The sequence below is a fragment of the Onychomys torridus genome, chromosome 6 (assembly GCF_903995425.1).
Source record: "Onychomys torridus chromosome 6, mOncTor1.1, whole genome shotgun sequence".
NCBI classification, from domain to species: Eukaryota; Metazoa; Chordata; class Mammalia; order Rodentia; family Cricetidae; genus Onychomys; species Onychomys torridus.
In genome coordinates, this window is record NC_050448.1 from 69,136,474 (window position 1) to 69,155,129 (window position 18,656).

The 18,656-nt window shown below is 41.9% G+C and overlaps 1 pseudogene; it reads left to right on the forward strand.

Moving 5' to 3' along the window:
* The first annotated feature begins 1,077 nt into the window (after positions 1–1,077).
* On the forward strand, positions 1,078–2,934 carry LOC118586201 (annotated as a pseudogene).
* Positions 2,935–18,656: the final 15,722 nt, after the last annotated feature.

Here is an 18,656-nt window from a genome sequence, read left to right on the forward strand (position 1 = left end):
CTCCTGCTCCCCCAAGCCTCCCTTCCCTGAAACCTTGCCTCTCATCACTCCCACCATTGTCTAGGCTGTCCATGCAGATCTCATCCATTTCTCTGTCATTGGTGATCCCTGTGTCCTTTCTAGGGTTCTATCTTTTAGGTAGCCTCCCTGGAGTTGTACAGCAGTCCAGTAATCCTTATTTTACATCTAGTATCCTCCTATGAGTGAGTACATACCATGTTTGTCCTTCTGAGTCTGGGTTACCTCACTCAGGATGATTTTTTCTAGATCCATCCATTTGCCTGCAAATCTCATGATGTCATTGTTTTTCTCTGCTGAGTAGTACTCCACTGTGTATATGTACCATATATTCTTTATCCATTCTTCAGTTGAAGGGCATCTAGGTTGTTTCCAGGTTCTGGCTATTACAAACAGAGGAAGTTCAAATGGCTGAAAGACATTTAAGGAATTGCTCAACATCCCTATTTATCTAGGAAATGCAAATCAAAACAACTCTGAGATATCACCTTACATCTGACAGAATGGCTAAGATCAAAAACACAGAAGACAGCTTATGCTGGAGAGGATGTGGAGCAAGGGGAACTCTCCTACACTGCTGGTGCGAATGGAAGCTTGTACAACCACTTTGGAAATCAATATGGCGCTTTCTTAGAAAATTGGTAATCCATCTCCCCCAAGACCCATCTGTAGCACTCTTGGGCATATACCCAAGGAATGCTCAATCACACCCCAAGGGCATTTGCTCAGCTATGTTCACATCAGCATTGTTTGTAACAGCCATTCTCTCACTTTTAAGGCCCTGCAGAATAAGTATGGAAGTCCAAAGTTTGAAGAGGACAGAACTGACAAGTTAAAAATGTAAAATACAAGATATTGAGAAGCTGAATCTAAACAGTCAACATGACTGAATTGAGAAGCATTTAGGATCTGCATATAGCACAATAAACAAAATACACTTGTGCTGGTTACTCTTGGTTCCCAACTTAATTAGACACAGAATAACAAAAATCAAAACAAGGAGGGCAAACATGCGAGAAAGTTTTTTCTTAAATTGAAGTAGGTAGATCCACTTCCAATATGTATTTGGAGGTAAAAAGACACAAATATTTAACCCTGATCTCAAGGCCTAAAGACACACACCTTTTAATCCAGATCTTGAGTCTGGAAGACAAACCCTAGATTGGGCCACATCTTCTGCTGGAACCCTATAAAAGGACATGGAAGAAGGAAGTTCTTGCAATTTGCCTGCTTGCCCTCACCTTGCAGGAAGTCCATTCCTTCCCTGCCATTAGAGAATTTTTGTTCGGAATTCCAGCATCTACTGGACACCAGAGGACACATCCAACCTCCTGGACTGAGTAACTACTGGATTATTGAACTTTCTCTTCACAGCTAGTCATTATGAGATTAGCAGGACTGCAGCCCTAAGTCACTCTAATAAATCCCCTTTGTTCATCCAGAGAGATTTCCTTGTAAATATTCTGTTCCTCTAGAGAACCCTAGTGTAATATTTTTAATATGAATGAATAAAATCATTCAAACTATTCAACACTTGTTTATAAATGTCAAAATTAGTTTCCTATTAACCTAAGATTCAATCAAGGAGGAAAAAATGGAGTGATGTAACCGTCCCTAGTAGCCCAGACTGTCTCCTCTGAAACTAATACTGAAATCTGGATTTAAGAAAATCAGAGACACAAGTTTCCAGCCCCATTGAAGAAGGAACATAGGGGAAAACAGAAACTAAAAATCTAAAAAATATCTGTAATTGTGACTCCTAGGTTGAAGCAGAAAAAAACAAATCCCAATTCTTCATTTTGGATCAGCTTTAACTTTCAAACCACCTCAAGCAGATATATCAGGGGACCTTGTAGCCCAGAGCTAGGGATACACAAAAGATCAGCATCCAGAAATTCTCCTACAAGTGGACCATTAACAACTTCTATTTCTGCTTGGAGGGAATGTAGGAAATCACTGAAAGTCCCACTTTCTCACCAGGAGCCAATGGCAAATGGTGTGTGAGAATATACCCAAATGGATCCAATATAGAAAGCAAAGATGACCTGTCAGTTTACCTATAGTTGCTCGGTTGTGCAAAGAATCATATTTGGGCAAAGTTCCTGTTCTGGATCATAAGTGCCAAAGGAGAGAAAACACAAATTATGAGGAGCACAAGAGTCACTAGGTTCAGGCAATTCTTCTGGGATGGATTCAAAAAGTTCATCCTTAGATATTTCCTCTTGTCTCATGTGCAGCAGCTTCTTCCGGTTGACCAGCTTACCCTCCTCTGCCAGGTGAGCCTGGTCCATGACTCCTTCACCATCTCTGATGAGAGCACGAAGCCAGGGATTCAAGTTCCCAGATGCACATTGGCAGATGGACTAGGAGAGCTGTGGGAGAATTCCTGATTCACAGACTGCTGCCTGGCAGTAACTGGCCAAAAATTCCAGGCTCACAAGGCCATCCTAGCAGCCTGCTCTCCAGTTTTCAGAGCCATGTTTCAACATGACATGGAGGAGTGCACAAAGACCTGGGTTGAGATCCTTGATCTGGAACCACAAGTCTTCAAGGTAATGGTGGACTTCATTTATACTGGGAAGGCACCAGATCTCCACAGCATGGCAGATGCTGTGCTGGCAGCTGCTGACAAGCCTGGAGCATTTGAAGGTCATGTGTGAGGATGCCCTCTTCAGGGACCTCTCTGTGGAGAATGTTGCCCACACCCTCTACCTGGCTGACCTCCACAGCTCAGGGCAGCTGAAAACCCAGACACTGGATTTCATTACAGCTCATGCTTCTGAGGTCTCTGAGACCTCAGGCTGGAAGATAAGGGTGGGGTCACGTCCCCACTTGGTGGCTGAAGCATACTGTTCCCTGGCTTATTCAAGAGGCCCTCTCCTGGAGCTCCCTCTCAATCCTATGAAGAGATCTTAGGACCCTAGTGAGCTTTGACCTCCTCTTACGTTCTTGAAGCACCAGCCAGTGTTGTTACCAATGACTCCTGGGTAGAAAGAGATTTGTAGAGCATTTACAGTGAATCTGGGGAAATTAATCAAGGTGGCCCCTGTTTTAATACAGCTGTAGATAAGTTAGAATGCTGGAGGGACATGCTTGACTCTGCGGCACTTTAGCTGAAGTAGACAAAACCTTACCCAAATTAAATATAACATGTGTTGTATGATATTTTGTTTGTTTTCTGACAAATAAAGCTTGCCTGGACATCAGAGGGCAAACCTAACCACTAGATAACCATAGAGGTCAGACAGTGGTGGCACACACCTTTAATCCCAGCACTTGGGAGGAATCAGGAAGATCAGGAGTTCAGGCCACCCTGGGCTATACAAGATTGATCCAGTCTAAAAAAGAAATAGAGCCTATTGGTGGTGGTACCCACCTTTAATGCTAGCACAAGGGAGGTAGAGACAGGAATATCAGGTGGGTAGAGACAGGATCTGAAACCGCATTAGGTCAGAGGATCCGGAGAAATAAGAACTCACTGGTGGCTGCTCCTCTGATATTTCAGCTTTCACCCTCAATATCTGACTCCAGTTTTCATTGTTAAGACTAATTAGGATCTCGCTTCAAACATGAATAAAAATTTTTATATCAGTTTATGGATTCCAGTAGTGTTTCTGTTTAAACTTGGGTCTCTGAAATTAAATAAAGAACATTTCACCCAAACACAAAAGAATATACCTTCTTCTCAGCACCTCATGGAACTTTCTCTAAAATTGGCCACATAACAATACAATCAAGTTGCAATCCACAGGCCCAGAGAAGCTAAGCAGCAAGGAGGGCTTTAGGGCAAGTGCATGGATGTCCCTGGGAAGGGGAAAGAGAATAGATTTTGCAGGTGTACTGGGGACAGGTTGGGATGGAAACAGGAGAGATCAGGTGGGAGGGGGGGGGGGGATGGAGGGAAAGAATATTGGGAGAAACAACTGGAATTTGGGAGTACTTGAGGCAGGCAGTGTGCAAACCTAGTGCAGTGGAAACTTCATGAAGCCCATGAAGGTGACCCTAGCAAGGACCTCTAGTGATGGAGGATAAGAAGCCTGAACTGGCCATCTTCTGTAATCAAACAAGGTTTCCAGTGGTGAGACTGGGACACCAATCCAGGCACAAAACCTATGATCTTCAACACGTCCTCCTGAAAGATGTGCTGGGGCAATGGTAGCTCAGAGCTTGTGGGAGTCACCAAAAAATGACTGGTCTAACTTGAGGCCCAAACCAAGAGGGGGAGCCCATGTCCAATACTGCTGGATGGTCAGGAACCAGAAGCTGCATAGCACAGAGACCTAAGGTAGAACCAAATGTGATTGAAAAAGAAAAGGTTAATGAAGTGATTCTTTTTTTTCTTATTATTTTGTGTATATTGTATGTGACTCTGTATCACATGTGTGCACCTTCCTCCCCACCCCCAGGCTGGAAGAAGTTGTCAGATCCCCTAGAGTTACTAGACAGTTGTGAGCTGCTGTGTAGATGCTGGGGATCCAATCTGGGTCCTCTGGAAGAGAAGCCAGTGCTCTAAACTGCTGAGCATCTTTCCAGATCAACAAGTTCTCTTTGATGCCTGTAATATAAAATAAACAAAGGCTAAAGCCATGCAATGGACCATAGGCTAACTGGTCTGCCCTTTACCGATGCTCCTAACTATTGGGCGATCTCTCCAGTCCACCATTCCTGATTTTAATGCCAACAACTGAAGTCCTCTGATGATCGGCCAAAAGTTGATCTTGAGGAGGAGCCCAACCTTCTGGATATACAGATGTGATCTATCCCACCAGGCTTGCAAAGACTGTGGCATCCTCACTGAGTTGTGGATCGTCCAGAAACAGTGTCTCTAAATGAGTAATACCAAGACACAAATGTATAAAGAAAATAGACATGTTCTGCAGGGTAAAAGTTGTTCGTTTTATAATTAGGGACAGAAAATATTTCAGTTTAAGAGATGAGGCGCCATTTAAATGGCAAAAATTCAACTTATCTGTTTAGTGATAACATCAATCATTTTGTCGCTACTTTTGGAAATATTTATTGAGGTACTATGAGCTAGGCATTATTCTGGATGTTTGGAATAATAATTGTGTCTGTCCAGATGGTGGGAGAGATAGAGCATGACTCATGTTGTCAGTGTGAGAAAGAAACCTCCTGAGGAGGTAACATGTAAGCTGAAGCATAAAAGCAATAGACAGGTGGAAGAGGTGTGTGCATGTGTGTTCATGTGCATGATGGCATGTGTGGACTGGGAGGAAATAAGCATATCAAAGAGAAGGGAGTGGGCATGCAAAGATCCAAGATGATCAGTATGTGGCGCCCATGGTCTGCAAGTATGTCAAAAGACCAGAGGTTCCCAAAGAGCAATTGGGAGTGTGACATGGTAAGTTTTGACCAGAAGGTGTTCTCTTATTGTTTGATGCCTTGAAATCATCACATAATTTCTTTCCTTAAAGAAAAGGATCGAAAATTACTCACAGACTAACATTTCAGTCTAAAATATTGAAGGATTTAGTTGCTTGAGGGATTGAGGACATGACACTTTCACACATCATAGTAGCTTTCAGTCACATTCACCCCTTATGCTTTCTTGTCCACTTCTTATTCCCACTAGCCCCCTTCTCTACTCACCTAGCTCTGCTTCTACCTTGACGTCCTATAGGAGTATCGGTTATCACTTTTTTTTTTTTTAGTGAATGAAAAATCTATTTTCAATAAACAATAAAATTGAAAAATGAAATAAGTGATATCTTGGAAGTTTGGGGGCTTATAATATTATGTTTTTGCAAAATTTAGCCTACACATCATTTGCTTAGATATTATGGATTCCAATTATATATTTTTTAATTATTATTATTATATTTGTGTTTTTAATTTTACACATCAGCCATGGGTTCCCCTGTCGTCCCCCCTCCCACCCCCAACCCCACATTCCCCACATCCCCTCCCATCCAGGGCCAAGAATCCCCTGGGGATTCAATCCAACCTGGTGGATTCAGTACAGGCAGGTCCTGTTACCTCCTTCCAGGCTGAGCATGTGTCCCTGTGTAAGCCCTAGGTTCCAAACAGCCAGTTCATGCACTAAGGACAGGTCCAGGTCCCACAGCCTAGATGCCTCCCAAACAGATCAAACTATTCAATTGTCTCACTTATCCAGAGGGCCTGATCCAGCTGGGGGATCTATAGCCTTTGGTTCATAATTCATGTGGTTCCATTCTTTGGATATTTGTCCCTGTGCTTTTTCCAATCTTGGTCTCAACAATTCACGCTCCTACAGTCCCTCCTCTTTTTCGACAATTGGACTCCTGGTGCTCCATCTGGGGCCTGGCTGAGGATCTCTGCATCCACTTCCATCAGTTATTGGATGAGAGTTCCAGCACAACAGTTAGGGTGTTTGGCCATCTGATTACCAGACAAGGCCAGATCAGGCTTTCTCTCAACCATTGCCAGCAGTCTACAGAGGATCATCACTGTGGATTTCTGGGGACCTCTCCAGCATTCTGCCCATTCCTGTTCTCATGTGGTCTTCATTTATCATGGTCTGTTATTCCCCGTACTCCCTTCCTGTTCTTGATCTGGCTGGGATCTCTTGCTCCCCAAAGCTTTCTTTCCCTCAAATCTTGCCCTTCATCACTCCCCCCCATTGTCCAGGCTGTTCATGTAAATCTCATCCATTTCTCTGTCATTGGGTGATCCTTGGGTCTTTCCTAGGGTCCCGTTTTCTAGGTAGCCTCCCTGGAGTTGTGTAGCAGTCTAGTCATCTTTGTTTTACATCTAGTATCCTCCTATGAGTGAGTATATACCATGTTTGTCCTTCTGAGTCTGGGTTACCTCACTCAGGATGATTTTTTCTAGATCCATCCATTTGCCTGCAAACCTCATGATGTCATTGTTTTTCTCTGCTGAGTAGTACTCCATTGTGTATATCTACCATATTTTCTACATCCATTCTTCAGTTGAAGGGCATCTAGGTTGTTTCCAGGTTCTGGCTATTACAAACAAAGCTGATACAAACATAGCTGAGCAAATGCCCTTGTGGTATGATTGAGCATTCCTTGGGTATATGCCCAAGAGTGCTATAGCTGGGTCTTGGGGGAGATGGATTCCCAATTTTCTAAGGAAGCGCCATATTGATTTCCAAAGTGGCTGTACAAGCTTGCATTCCCACCAGCAGTGGAGGAGAGTTCCCCTTGCTCCACATCCTCTCCAGCATAAGGTGTCTTCTGTGCTTTTGATCTTAGCCATTCTGACAGGTGTAAGGTGGTATCTCAGAGTCGTTTTGATTTGCATTTCCTGGATAATTAGGAATGTTGAGCAATTCCTTAAATGTCTTTCAGCCATTTGAGCTCCCTCTGTTGAGAATTCTCTGTTTAGTTCTATAGCCCATTTCTTAATTGGACTGTTGGGCATTTTGATGTCTAATTTCTTGAGTACTTTATACATTCTGGATATCAGCCCTCTGTCAGATGTGGGGTTGGTGAAGACCTTTTCCCATTCTGTAGGCTGTCAGTTTGTCTTGCTGACCATGTCCTTTGCTCTACAAAAGCTTCTCAGTTTCAGCAGGTCCCATTGATTGATTGTTTCTCTCAGTGTCTGTGCTACTGGTGTTATATTTAGAAAGTGATCTCAGGTGCCAATGCATTCAAGACTATTTCCTACTTTCTCTACTATCAGGTTCAGAGTAGCTGGATTGATGTTGAGGTCTTTGATCCACTTGGACTTAAGTTTTGTGCACAGTGACAGATATGGATCTATTTGCAGCCTTCTACATGTTGACATCCAGTTGATCTTTGTAACATGCCACCTACCCATGCTCTAGACTTCCCTGGATTTTAGAATGTGTTTTTTGCTTGATATTGTTTGCATTTATTGTAATTCCAACTTATCTAGGTCATTATCCCTCATTACTCCTGGACAATATTTGATAACCATTCCTTTGTATATATTCTTGGAATAGGTTAGAACCTTCTTATTTAGACAAAAGGGGGAGATGTAGTGGGTAGCCATTCCAGTTTTAGCCTGGAAGTTCCAACCCCCGTTGAGGCTTCGGTAATGATCATGCTTTAAATTTTAATTGAACTGGGACTACAAGAAGACCAATAGTGTTAATTTTTTTAGAGAAGAGCATAAAGAAACATTTAGGAAGATTTATGAAATTTGATAGGTGATATACCAATAGACCATTTTACTCTTTTTCCTGGGACAGATGATTTGTCCTTTTTCTTCAATTGTCTCATTTATCCAGTGTTCTTCCGATTCCTTAGCCTTCATTCCTTAGCCTTCAACCATTTGTTGAAGATGCTTTCTTTTTTCCATTGTACATTTTTGGCTTCTTTATCAAAAATTATATGTTCATAGGTGTTCGGGTTAATGTCAGGGTCTTCAGTTCGATTCCATTGATCCACATGTCGGTTTTTATGCCAGTACCAAGCTGGTTTTATTATGGTGGCTCTATAGTAGAGCTTGAGGTTGGGGATCATGATGCCTCCAGAGGTTGTTTTATTGTACAAGATTCTTTTGGCTATCCTGGGTTTTTTGTTTTTCCATATGAAGTTGAGTTTATTCTTTCCAGATCTGTGAAGAATTGTGTTGGTAATTTGATGGGAATTGCGTTGAATCTGTAGATTGCTTTTGGTAAGATCATCATTTTTACTATGTTAATCCTGCCTATCGATGAGCATGGGAGATCTTTCCATTTTCTGACATCTTCTTCAATTTCTTTATTCAGGGACTTAAAGTTCTTGTCATATAGGTCCTTCACATGCTTAGTTAGAGTAACCCCAAGGTATTTTATAACATTTGTGGCTATTGTAAAGGGTGATGTATCTCTGATTTCCTTCTCAGCCTGTTTGTCTATTGTATATAGGAGGGCTACTGATTTTTTTTTAATTTATCTTGTATCCTGCTATGTTGCTGAAGGTTTTTATTAGCTGTATCAGTTCCTTGGTTGAATTTTTGGGGTCACTCATGTATACTATCATATCATCTGCAAATAGGGAAAGCTTGACTTCTTCCTTTCCAATTTGTATCTCCTTAATCTCCTTGTCTAATAGCTTTGGCTAGAACTTCAAGTACTATATTGAATAAGTATGGGGAGAGGGGACAGCCTTGCCTTGTTCCTGATTTTAGTGGTACTGCTTTGAGTTTCTCTCCATTTAATTTGATGTTGGCTGTTGGCTTGCTGTAGATTGCCTTTATTATGTTTAGGTATGTTCCCTGTATTCCTGATCACTCCAAGACCTTTATCATGAAGGGGTGTTGGATTTTGTTAAATGCCTTTTCTGCATCTAGTGAGATGATCATGTGGTTTTTTTCTTTGAGTTTGTTTATATGGTGTATTACATTGACAGACTTTCCTATGTTGAACCACCCTTGCATCCCTGGGATGAAGCCTACTTGATCATGGTGGATAATTGTTTTGATGTGTTCTTGGAGTCTGTTTGCCAGTATTTTATTGAGTATTTTTGCATCGATGTTCATGAGGGAAATCGGTCTGTAGTTCTCTTTCTTTGTTGCATCTTTGTTTGGTTTAGGAATCAGGTTAATTGTAGCCTCATAGAAGGAGTTTGGTAATATTCCTTCTGCTTCTATTGTGTGGAACAATTTAAAGTTTATTGGTATTAAGTCTTCTTTGAAGATCTGGTAGAATTCTGCAGTGAAACCATCTGGTCCTGGGCTTTTTTTGGTTGGGAGACTTTTAATGATTGATTCTATTTCCTTAGGGGTTATTGGACTATTTAAATGGTTTATCTGGTCTTGATTTAACTTAGGTATGTGTTACCTATCCGGAAAATTATCCATTTCTTTTAGATTTTCCAGTTTTGTGGAGTAGAGGTTTCTGATGATTCTCTGAATTTCCTCATTGTCTGTTGTTATGTCCCCCTTTTCATTTCTGATTTTGTTAATTTGGATGCTCTCTCTCCCTGTTTTTTGGTTAGTTTGGATAGGGCTTGTCTATCTTGTTGATCTTCTCAAAGAACCAACTCTTTGTTTCATTAATCCTTTGTATTGTTCTCTTTATTTCTATTGTATTGATTTCAGCTCTCAATTTGAGAATTTCCTGGAGTCTGTTCCTCCTGGGAGACTTTGCTTCTTCCTGTTCAAGGGCTTTCGGGTGTGCTGTCAAGTCACTAGTGTGAGATTTCTCCAGCTTCTTTATGTGGGCATTAATGCTATGAATTTCCCTCTTAGCACTGCTTTCATAGTGTCCCATGAGTTTGGGTATGTGATGTATTCCTTTTCATTGATCTCTAGGAAGTCTTTCCTTTCTTTCTTTATTTCTTCCTTAACCCATTGGTGATTCAGTTGAGCATTATTCAGTTTCCATGACATTGTAGGATTTCTGTAGTTTTTGTTGTTGTTGTTGTTGTTGAAATCTAACTTTAAACCATGGTGGTCCAATAGAACACAGGAAGTTATTCCAAGTGTTTTGTATCTGTTGAGATTTGCTTTGTGGCCAACTATGTGGTTGATTTTAGAGAAGGTTCCATGGGGTGCTGAGAAGAAGGTATATTCTTTTTTGTTTGGGTGGAATGTTCTGTAGATACCAATTAAATCCATTTGAGTCATAACATCAGTTAAGACCATTATGTCTCTGTTAAATTTCAATTTGGCCAATCTGTCCAGAGGTGTAAGTGGGGTGTTGAAGTCTCCCACTATTAATGTGTGGGGTTTTATATGTGATTTAAGCTTTAGTAATGTTTCTTTTACATATGTGGGTGCCCTTGTGTTTGTGGCATAAATGTTCAGAATTGAGACTTCATCTTGGTGGATCTTTCCTGCAATGAGTATGTAATGTCCTTCATCATCTCTTTTGATTGATTTTAGTTTGAAGTCTATTTTGCTGGATATTAGGATGGCTACACCAGCTTGCTTCTTAAGACCATTTGATTGGAAAGTCTTTTCCCAGCCTTTTATTCTTAGGAGGTGTCTGTCTTTGAATTTGAGGTGTGTTTCTTATATGCAGTAGAAAGTTGGGTCCTGTTTTCGTATCCATTCTGTTAGTCTGTGTCTTTTTATAGGTGAATTAAGTCCATTGATATTAAGGGATATTAATGACCAGTGATTGTTTGTTCCTATTTTTATTTTTTGTTGGTAGTGTGTGTGTACTTCTCTTCTTTGGGGTTTACTGCTGTGGTGTTATCTATTGCCTGTGTTTTCATGGGTGTATCTGCCTTCCTCAGGTTGGAATTTTCCTTCTAGTGCTTTCTGTAGGGCTGGGTTTGTGGATAAGTATTGTTTAAATCTGGTTTTGTCTTGGAAGGTCTTGTTCACTCCATCTATGATGATTGAAAGTTTTGCTGGGTATATTAGTCTAGGGGAGCATCCATAGTCTCTTAGTGTCTGCATTATATCTATCCAGGTCCTTCTGGCTTTCAATGTCTCTATTGAGAAATCGGATGTTATTCTGATGGGTTTGCCTTTATAAGTTACTTGACCTTTTTCTTTTGCTGCCCTTAATATTCTTTCTTTATTCTGTACGTTTAGTTGTTTAATTATTATGTGGCAAGGGGACTTTCTTTTTTTTTTTGGGGGGGGGGGCTAGTCTGTTTGGTGTTCTATAGGCTTCTTGTATCTTCATAGGCATTTCCTTCTTTAAGTTGGGAAAGTTTTCTTCTATGATCTTGTTGAATATATTTTCTGTGCCTTTGAGTTGGTATTCTTCTCCTTCCTCTATCCCTATTATTTGTAGGTTTGGTCCTTTCATGATGTCCCAAATTTCTTGGACATTTTGGGTCATGACTTTGTTGGTTTTAGTGTTTTCTTTGACTGGTGAATCTATTTCTTCTACCGTATCTTCAACACTAGAGATCCTCTCTTCCATCTCTTGCATTCTGTTGGTTATACTTGCCTCTGAAGTTCCTGTTTGTTTACTCATATTTTCTATTTCCAGCATTCCTTCTGCTAGTGTCTTCTTCATTTTTTCTATTTCCCTCTTCAGGTCTTGGACTGTCTCCCTTGCTTTTTCATGATTTTCTTTCAGGGACTTATTGTTTTCTTCTGCTTTAATTGTCCTTTCCTCTAGTTTTTTATAGCATTTTTCCCATTTTTTGTTTGTCTGTCCCTCCACTTTATTTTTGATTTCTTCTATAGAAGGCTCTAGCCTCTTCATGATGTTACTTACAAGGTTATTTTCTTCTTCTTCTTCTTCTTCTTCTTCTTCTTCTTCTTCTTCTTCTTCTTCTTCTTCTTCCATTACATGATGTTCAGGTCTAGCTGTTGGAGAAGGGCTAGGTTCTGGTGATGCTGTATTGCTCTTTATTTTGTTGTATGTACTTCTGCCTTGACATCTGCCCATCTCCTTGTGGGTTCATTCTTGGTCTTATCAGTGCACTTGGTCCAGACAGGGCTGACAGATTTAGGGAGCCTCTCTCTAGTCCAGATGGGAGCTCTTTTCCGGATGAGAGTGCTGGCCAGATAGGAGCTGGGGGGCTGGACTCTGAGTCTGAGGAAGTCCCTGGGGTCTCCTTATCTTGTCCAGATGGGAGCTCCTCTTGTCCAGACGGGAGTTCCAGGGCAGGATGGAAGCTCTGGTCCAGATGGGAGTTCTGGGGCAGGATGGAAGCTGGGGCCTGGTTTCCAAGTCTCTGGAAGTGGCTGGGGTCTTCGGCAGAATGATGTGGGGGCAGGGTGTGGATACTGCAGGGTCTGCCTGCAGTCTTGGAAAAGGGGAGCCTTTCCCCAGGGCCCACCAATTGGCCAGAAACTGGGGCCAAGTTGGGCAGGTCCTCTTGGGATGGCTGGTGCCCAGGGGTGGGACCCAGGGGCATTTGCCTCTCTGACTCTAACCCCAGGCACTCACCTCTGGTCCAGGTGGTAGTTCTAGGGTGGATGGGAACTGGGGGCTGGTCTCTTAGTCTCAGGAAGTGGCTGGGGTCTCTGGCAAATTGGTGTGGGGGCAGGGTGTAGAGACTGCAGGGTCTGCCTGCAGTCTTGGAAAAGGGGAGCCCTCCCGCAAGACCCACCAAATGGCCAGAAACTGGGGCCAAGTTGGGCAGGTCCTCCCGGGATGGCTGGTGCCCAGGGAACAAAGTGATTCATAATGATAGTCTGTTATACTCATAGATTGGTCCCTACCCACTTGTCATCAGAGAGGTTTCTTTCAGCAGCTGACGGGAGCAGATAAAAAGACCCACAACCAAATATTAGGCAGAGCTCAGGGAACCTTGCTGAAGAGGAGGAGGTAGGATTGTAGGAGCCAAAGGGGTCAAGGGCACCAGGAGAACATGTCCCACTGAATCAACTATGCAGGTCTCATAGGGCCTCACAGAGACTGAAGCAGCAATCACAGCCTGCATGGGTCTGCACAAGGTCCTCTTCATATATTTTATGGTTGTTTAGCTTGTGGTTTTTGTAGGACTCCTAACAGTTGGAGTAGGAGTGTCTCTGACTCTTTTGCCTGCTCCTAGGACCCTTTTCCTCCTACTAAGCTGCCTCATCCATCATTGATGTAATGGTTTGTGCCTAGTCCTATTGTATCTTGTTAAACTGTGTTCATTGATATCCCTGGGAGGCCTGCCCTTTTCTGAAGGGAAACAGAGGAGCAGTGGATCTGGGAGAGAGGAGAGGTGTGGGGAGGGTTAGGAGAAGTAGAGAGAAGGGAGGCTGCAGCTGGGATATATTCTATGAGAGAAGAATAAATAAAAAGAAAGGGGAAAAAATGTCACTTCACCAAAAAAAGCCCAGAACCAGATGGTTTTGGACAGAATTCTACAAGACTTCCAAAGAACAGTTAACACCAATAGTACTCAAATTATTCCACTAAATAGCAACAGAAGGGAACATTGACCAATTCATTTATGAGGCCACAGTTACCCTAATACCCAAACCATATAAGGACCTGAAAAAAGAAAATTACAGACCAAATTCCCATATGAACATAGATGCAAAAATACTCAATAAAATACTTGCAACCCAAATCCAAGAAGGTCATCAAAAGATGATCCACCATGTTCATGTAGGCTTCACCCCAATGATGCAAGGATGGTTCAATATATGAAAATCAATACATGTAATCTACCACACAAATTTAAAGACAAAAGCAATAAGCTTAATATTTTATGGAACTTCTGAGTGTAAGAACAAGTGGATCTCTGATTCTTCTGCCTGTTCTTGGGACTCTTTTCCTCCTGTTGGGTTGCCTTGTCCAACTTCAATATGATGGTTTTTGCTTTATCTTTATTATATTTTTCTTTGTTATTTTTGGTTGTTATCTCTTAGAAGCCTTTTCTGGGTTTTGTTATTGTTGTTGTTGTTGGGTGGGTTTTTGGTGGTGGTGGTGGTGGTGGTGGTGGTGGTGGTGGTGGTGGTGGTTTGGTTTGGTGTTTTGGGTCTTTTTTTGTTTTTTGTTTTTGGTTCCTTGGTTTGTTTCTTGTTTGGGGGGGGGGGGTTGTTTGTTTGTTTTTCTGACAGGGTTTCTCTGTGCAACAGCCCTGGCTGTCCTGAAACTTTCTTTGTAGACCAGCCTGGCCTTGGCTTGCCTGTTCTTTCTAATAAAAGACAGAAAGGGAGTGATCTACAGGGGAGGGGAGATGGTGTTGGGCAAACCGGGAGGAGTAAAGGAAGGGGAACTATAATCAGGATATAGTGTATGAGAAAATAATCTATTTTGAATAAAAAGGGAAGAGAGAATTCATATCCTCTTGACAAGAACTGTGGTTCTGTCTTTAGATAGTGGGAAGATGTTTCCTCATTCTCCTCTGATATTATTCCTCTTCCCTGTTGACTTTCACTGATCTATGCAGATCTGTCTGCAAGACCTGGGATTTGAGGACCTTAAAGGATGGAGTGGACTGTAGTCTAATGCTGCAGACACCTTTATTTCAGTTTCCATGTATATTTGTACACGCTTTAACAAAGAAAGAAATGATCCAAGGAAGGTTGAGCTGGAAAAAATGTATATAAACACCAGTAAACACATACTAAATATTAACAGAGCAGCCCTTTCCCAGGTCTTTCTCAGGGCAGACCAGTTTAAACACAATTGGCTGGCATACAGCATAGATTATATCTGGGAAAGCACAAAAGCAAGGCAGATCATGTCCAGATTTGGGTTGCACTGAGGACTGATAAGGTTTTTTGTTTTGTTTTGTTTTTGTCCCCCCCCCCATAAGCCTCTCAGCCAACGCAGCAATCCAAATCAGACAAAATTAGAAAAGCCCCAGTTTAAAGGGTAAAGCCTTCCTGGGTGATTCTCTAGCCCCTCAGAGAGGAGATGGGGATGAAAGACCGGAAAACCATGTGTCTGTTTTCTGGGATGCAGCTTAAATACCCTGTGGGAGTGGTCTTGAGCTTCTCTGGGGAAGGAGCTGATGGGCTTTGAGGGGGTGGGTTTGGGGAAAGAGATGGGGGAGGGGAGTTGAAGTGGATCTTCCACCAGGACATTCCAGACTCTTTGGGTATAGGATGCCAGGATGCCAGGGGCTGAGGTGGAGCTTTCACTAGAACAAGGACAGCATTCAGCATATCCATTCACGAGATTAGGTCCTATAACTATGTGCTGGCATCCAACAAGAATAAACATGACTTATAAACTGAATGTAAATATTTGTCACAGAAGGCATGAAATCATGTCCAAGAACAATCCAGGGAACAAAATGCACTTGAGGAAAAGGCCCTCTGCCTCTTTCCGTGGCACCTCTCTCACAGTTCCCCAGTGCGGTGCTCACCACGGCTCGTCCTTTTGACAGTGTTCTGACCTTCCTCTCTCCACGGTGAGGAGTTCACTCTTTCTTGTAAACAGGTTCGATGGATGAGTGTCTGCCTCTCCTCACCTGCCCTCCTCCTCCTGAGTCTTCTTCATTTCCTGCTCATACTAATTTCCAAATCAGCCTGGAGCAGTCAGTTAGAGGTGAACCCCAGCCAAAAAGGAACAGCCAAGCTCCCTCTTGATTTAGGCTTCAAAAGTTGAAGACAACATGTCCATGTGTGTGGTAGGCAGGTTTGGGTCAAATCACACCCATCAGGCAGAAAGAAATCACTTTCCTGGTTACTTTTGCTGTCTTTGCAAGTTGCTTTAGCTTGAGATTGCTTATTTCCAACACTGTACTTACAACAAAATCAAGATGCAGAAAGATAAAATATAAAATTCCCAGCTCAGATTGTCCTGTTCTTTCCACGGGACTTATTCTTGAGGAGGAGACTGCCCAGTTACTCTATATGAACCCCTCTTTCTGCAAGCAGCAATTCCTAAGCATCCATTTAATCTTTTAGTAATTATAAATAATTATTATTTTGGATAAGAAGTAGAAGGAAATGGAAAATAAATAATTAACTCCAAATTATCTTTTCTTAAAAAGGACCATGGACCCCAGAGACAACTTAGTCTCTGACATCTGAACTTATTGTATATGTCTAAGGGCTGGAATTAAACACATATTTAAAGATTATTTTTTGTTTATTTATCACTTATTTTCTCCTTTGCATACTTAGTCATTTATGTATTTGAGGGGGGCTTTCCTGTAGTCCATGCTGCCCTCTCACTCACTCTGAAGTCCAGGCTGGCCTTGAACTCTTAGCCTTCCCATCTCTACTTCTGGAATGCTGAGGTCTTGAGACAATCTTATCTTGTATTATCTGGGTGGCTAGTGACATCACAGGAGCACTTACTTATAAAAGGAAAAGAAAATACAAAGCAGCAGAGAAAGAATGACCACAGGAGAGGCTTTCATGAGGCCAGCCTGGAGCCCAAACCAGGTGGGGTGGCGCCATCTATAGGCTGAAAAAGGCTGCAGCCTCCAGTGTACTGCTGATGGCTCTGTGAGAGAGAGCCCTTCTGAATTTCTGACTTTTTTGTCCTGTACACTAATGCATTAGGAAGAAGCACTAAGCTTGTCGGCTCTACTGCAGCAGAATTAGAAAACTAATGTGTGCTCTTTTGCCTTATCCTGTTCAAATGCAGTTTGGTGAGAATATATTAATCAAAATAGTCAACAAATTCTGTGACTTTTTCTTTGTATCTAGACATTGATATCATAATAGCATTTCCAAAGAAATCAAAGCAATTGCTTCAAAAATGAAAATAAAGTATGAGTCAGACAGTCTGGTTTTAGTGACTTCAACATCAGAGTTACATCCAAGGACACACAAAGGGGGCAATTAAGGACTGCAAGAGTCTACAGTTGCCTCTAATGCACCTGCACAGGAGCTGGTAAATGCTCACAGTTGTTAGGAGACTGCTCAGCACCGTGGAGGCCCACTTCATCTGTAGACATCAGCCCCGATTCCAGACCCACAATTTCTCAAACAAAACACTAGTCTGTATTTGAGAGATATGTAATGAGCCCACAGTTGCACAGGACATTACATTGCTTCTCAGTATCTAAGAGGATGCTATCCAGGGTTGTCTAAACCCCTTGGAAGCCAGAGTAATCTCTCACTTTGAAAGCCCAGCAGAGTAAGCATGGCAGTTCCAAGTTAGAAGAGGATGGAAGTCACCAGTGGAGAATACAAACGATAAGGTACTAAGAAGCTGAATCTTGTCAACCAGAGTAATTGAATTGAGACACATTTAAGATATACATGGATCTGAGAGAGTGTTTCCAAGAAGGATTATAGGAAGTGGGGAGGGACTGCCACTGAAAATTGGTGGAGCCACCCCAGGGAAAGTGGGGCTGGATGGAATAAAAGGCAGAAAGAAGAAAGCCGTTTTCAGTGGTTCTTGGCTCTGTTTCTTGTACAACATACACAAGTTTGACCTCCAGCCCTCCCAGCTGTCAACGATGAGACCCCTGACCAGGTAAGGAAAGCACCCCTTCCCTGATGATGTTTATGGCAGGAATCATTGCATCACAAGAGTGAATAGTACTATATAGAGATTACATGACCCCATCATTTATGGAAAATTAACAACAGTAAGCAAAATACACTTTTTGGAATAAGAAAAATAAAGTCTTCCAAACTCTTCAAATGTTGTGTATAATAGCCAAACTAGCTACCTATTGACCCAAGATTGAATAGAGAAAAAACAGAGTGATATAAGGGTCTCTAGGATCCTAGACTGTCTTCTCTGAGGTTTATATTGGTATATGGATAATTTCAGTTTCCAGTCTCTTAGACCAGGGAACCAAGGAAAAACAGAAACTAAAGATCTAAAATGTATCTATTATTGTGTCCCACACGGTAAAGAGAAACAATTCCTAGTTCTTCATTTTGGATTCAGTTTAACCTTCAAACCACCTCCAGCATGTTGCAGGACAGAAACCGACAGACCATTCACCACAATCAAGGTTCAAATTGAGAGTCTGAATTAAGCTGGTCAGTGACTGCCTGGAGAAAAACACTTCCCACAGAGCAGCTCCAAATCCATGTTACAGGGAGATTTGTTTGGTGTGTTGTTGTTGTTGTTGTTGTTGTTGTTGTTTTAGTTTTTATTTTTGCTTGCTTATTTTTGTTTGTTGTTTGTTTTTTGAGACAGGATTTCTCTGTGTATCACATATTGCAAGGAGTTTAAAAAAAAAATCACAGAAAAACTGCATCCTGGTTAGCAGTTGCAGGAGGAAGCAAGCAAACAGTTTAACAACAACCAACAACTTTCAGTGAGCTGGGGCGTTTTGGACCCAAGTGTCTAGAACAGGGCGGGGTGCTTTCCCACAGGACTTTTCAACGCAGGGCATAGAGAAGAGGGGTCAGTTTAAGATGACTTCAGCTGAGACAAGATG